This window comes from Panthera onca, chromosome B1, assembly GCF_046562875.1.
Source record: "Panthera onca isolate mPanOnc1 chromosome B1, mPanOnc1 haplotype 2, whole genome shotgun sequence".
Lineage (NCBI taxonomy): Eukaryota > Metazoa > Chordata > Mammalia > Carnivora > Felidae > Panthera > Panthera onca.
Window position 1 is genome coordinate 9,972,903 of NC_138342.1, and position 3,982 is coordinate 9,976,884.

The 3,982-nt window shown below is 43.9% G+C and overlaps 1 non-coding gene across 1 annotated transcript; it reads left to right on the top strand.

Moving 5' to 3' along the window:
- The first annotated feature begins 1,720 nt into the window (after positions 1-1,720).
- Positions 1,721-1,793, top strand: TRNAT-UGU (transfer RNA threonine (anticodon UGU)). The gene has a single exon. It is a non-coding gene; the product is annotated as a tRNA-Thr (tRNA).
- The last annotated feature ends 2,189 nt before the right edge of the window (positions 1,794-3,982 follow it).

Sequence of the window (3,982 nt, forward strand, 5' to 3'; positions counted from 1 at the left end):
CCAGAATCTGGCTGAGATCTAATGGGGACTTGAGCTGAGCAGGATGGACGAGCTGGAAATAGCCTGGTGGACGATATGGAGGGATTCCCTGCTGAAGGATAGCGTGTGCAAGGCAGAGAGGCAGAGGGGCGAGGACAGGGTATACTGGGTTCACATGTGGTTTGCAATGGCTGCCCTATTGGGTGCACATTGCGTAGCAGGAAGAAATGTAAAATAAGGAGGATGATCTCTATTTCATAGAGCTGATGCAGGGATAGCTTGAGAAAACAAGCCACTTCCCCTCTCTGTGCCTGTTTCCTTCTCAGTAAAATGGAGAGTGGTGTCACAAGGCAATCACTGAGACACTTTCCGTTCTGTGATTCTCCTGCAACCCAGGAGGTGAAACCTGATTGAAGAGTCTTGTTTCTGTGGCATCGGCAATGCTGGGGCTTCACCGTGTGGGTGTTTATGGCTTAGGTGCTGGGAACATGCTTTTAGAAGCCAGAATAATAAGTGGAAAATGGAAATAGGCATTGGATATCACCAAGCGTTGAAAGCCCCTTTTAATGGGCTATACAAAACAAATTGTTACAGGAGACACCTGGCCCAGGCTATTTACTTCCTGTTTCCCGATTCTTGTCAGAGCCAAATTTCTCACTAGTGAAGTAGCCGTCTCCTTACTGTCCTGAACACACAGAAAGCCCTTCTGTAGAAAACAGCAGAGGCCACCATATAATAATGATTACTGATCTGTGTTTCTGTCTTAAAAGGCTGTTTGAGAACAATCGTACTCTGTGCCTGACGCGGATCCAAGCAGTTCATTTGCGGCAAGCTCCTGTGAGCTGCACAAGTTGGTCATATTTTCCTCCTTATTTTACACATGGGAAAAGTGAGGACCAAAAAGGTAAGTAATTGCTTGAGGCCACCATAGCCTTTCTACAGTCTCAGCAGAAAACACACTGGACCCAGCCTTCAGGGATTGGTCTCTGCCATTTGACAAGGTATGCCCTTGACTTTCAAGTCACTTGATAGTTGTTCTTGCTTGATTTCCTCATCTGTGAAACGGGGATAATTATAGCACCTCAACGAGCTGTGTGAGCATCGAGACACGTTGTGTAAGGAATCTGGTGCAATAAACATGGGTGCTCCCCACACATAAAGATGTTTTGTAGACTGCTTGCTGTTATCCAAAGATTGAATGTGACCTCCCTCTTTCTAGGCAATTAAGTTGCTTTTGTACAAAAATCATATTTAATGTGAAGATATTTGTAGCATGAGAGAATTCCTACGGTTCTTGGATTTCTGTATGAGTGTGGAGGGAGGTGTTGAGGTAAATATTTCCTCTGGAGATTAGAAAACAGTGAGTCAGGAATTTGAACAAGTTGATATTAATTTCAGGCAATATTTTCTTCTGTTGTAGGAAGCCAACATGGAAGAAAGAAGCCAAATATTTATTAAGTGCTCGGCCATGTTCTAGGTCCTTTGGGAGAAGAGGCGGGGTCCAGAGATGAGCCACACTGTTGATTTTCTCAAGGAGCCTGCTGTCTACCATCTACTACGCTGCCTAGATGGGATGGGTTTCTGCTGGAGGCAGAGGCTGCTCTCACAGCAAAATCTGGTGTGTGTGTGTGTGTGTGTGTGTGTGTGTGTGTGTGTGTGCGCGTGTATGAGAGAGAGAGAGAGAAAAGGATACAGAGAATTATTTTCAGGTTAATCATGTTAATCAAAAGGTTTTGGGGTAGGCTCCATAGCTCAGTGGTTAGAGCACTGGTCTTGTAAACCAGGGATTGTGAGTTCAATCCTCACTGGGGCCTCTTGCTGACTTCTGCTTTGAGGTGCCTGGGTTCAGTCAAACATCCACCTTCAGCTCAGGTCATGATCTTGTGGTTCGTGGGTTCAGCCCTGGATTGAGCTCTGTGCTGACAGCTCAGAGCCTGGAGCCTGCTTCAGATTCTGTGTCTCCCTCTCTCTCTGCCCCTCCCCTGCTTGCGCTCTGTCTCTCTCTATCTCTGTCTCTGTCTCTCTCTCAAAAATAAATTAACATTAAAAAATAATTTAAAAAAAGGTCTTGTGGGCGCCTGGGTGTCTCAGTTGGTTAAGCATCTGACTTTTTATTTTGGCTCAGGTCATGAGCTCACAGTTGGTAGGATTGAGCCTCATGATGGGCTCTGTGCTGACAGCGTGGAGCTTGCTTGGGGTTATCTCTCTCTCCTTCTCACTCTACCCCTTCCATGCACATGGTCAATAAATAAACAAACAAACAAACTTAAAATAAAATGTCTTGGATTAAATAATGTTGAGAAACTCTGGCCTAGACAGAAAGATCCATGAAAGAAGAAATGAATCAGGGAGTTGGTGAGCAATCACAACTAGCTTTTATATAGACAATGTGTGGGTAACCAAATATTCATTGGGGGGCTCCTGGATATAGACCAGGCTGCCCAAATGCCTTACTGCTTTATGCCTCCTTTTAGTAACTAATATTTCATAACATGTTCTTCACTTTACCAGAAATATAACACAACCCATCCACAACATGATTTTCAAAACAAATCAATGTGATGCCTCAACATAACCAAGGAACAAGTAAAAGGAACTTAAGATAAAGTAATATGTATCATATTTTAGCATGTGAATGCTCAGATATGACTACAGGAGAGAGATCGTGAACAGATCACATGATATGTACCCCCAAACTCCTTGTGGACACATCTGGGGCCTCGGTGCTGGCTGTTGCTGGGTACCTGTGTTCCTCTGCGTGGCTTTTCTCTCCATGCCTATCTCACCATTTTGTGGTTTAGCCAACCTTACACATGGCAGCTGGCTTCCAAGATAGTGAAACAGAAGCATCAAGACTTTCAAACTCTAGGCTTTGCAGTCACACAGCATCACTTCTGCTGTGTTCTTTCCATCAAAGCAAGGCACAGGGCCAGCCTAAACTATTCAAGGAGTGGGTGGGTGGGAAATAGACTCCTTCTTTACAGGAGGAGTGGAAAAGTCATGTTGCAAATGGGCATGTGGGATAAAAGATTATTGTTGCCATTTGTGGAAACAGCCTACCTCAGAAGAAGAGCCCTGAGAAGTAAAAATAAAAAGAATCTATTTATTGAATTCTTCCTATATGCCTGGCCCTGTGCTAAGGCTTTATGTGTACATGCTAAGTACATCTTCGAGCAACTCCACAAGGTAGACATTATTATTATCTCTACTTTACAGATAAAAGAACTGACATTCAGAGAGGTAAAGCAACTATGGTCTCACAGTCAATAAGGTTCTGAGATGGGGTTCAGACCCATCTCAGTCTGACTCCAAAACCAGTGGTCTTGTCTGTGCTTCATGCAGCAGCTACTTAGAGAAGAGAAAAGTATGCCTTCTGAAGACAGTCATGGGGTTCGTTTGAATATTTGTATTTGGATGGATCCAGGGACTGGGTACAAAAGATGTTTGATCCCCTGATAGTTAGCAGAGGACCACAGCTGTTCACTTGATGCTTTTTAGTTGATGGGGATGGGAGATAAGTCAAGCTTTGGCCCGTGCACTCATTCCCACATAGTGGGTTAAAAAGGCGTTGTAATGTTGCAAGCCTGTGTGTTTCAGTGACTGTAAGGTGTTGAGATACGCACCTGTACAAAAAATGTGTGGTTTTGGAGTGCCAGTCGATTGAAAGATGGCCATATCAGTCATGCGCAGAAGATGATTCCTAGTAACCTGGAGGACAGTTGCCAGAATGATGGATGAGACACGTGTTTCCTGGCGGGACAGAACTGCTAGGAACTGTTCATGGCGAGGCATAATTTCCATGCACGGATGGAATAATAGAAAGCATCCCTGTTCCTCTTGATCTTTGTTCCTCATCAAGCAAGGTTAATCTTTCCGGGGATGTAAGACTCAAGTCACAGTTGGTGTTTGTTATTTAACTTGATTCAAAAACCATAGTAGTCTTTTTGTAAATCATATCAGTTTGAGATCATCCTTAACTCAGCAATTCTCACAAGGTTCTATT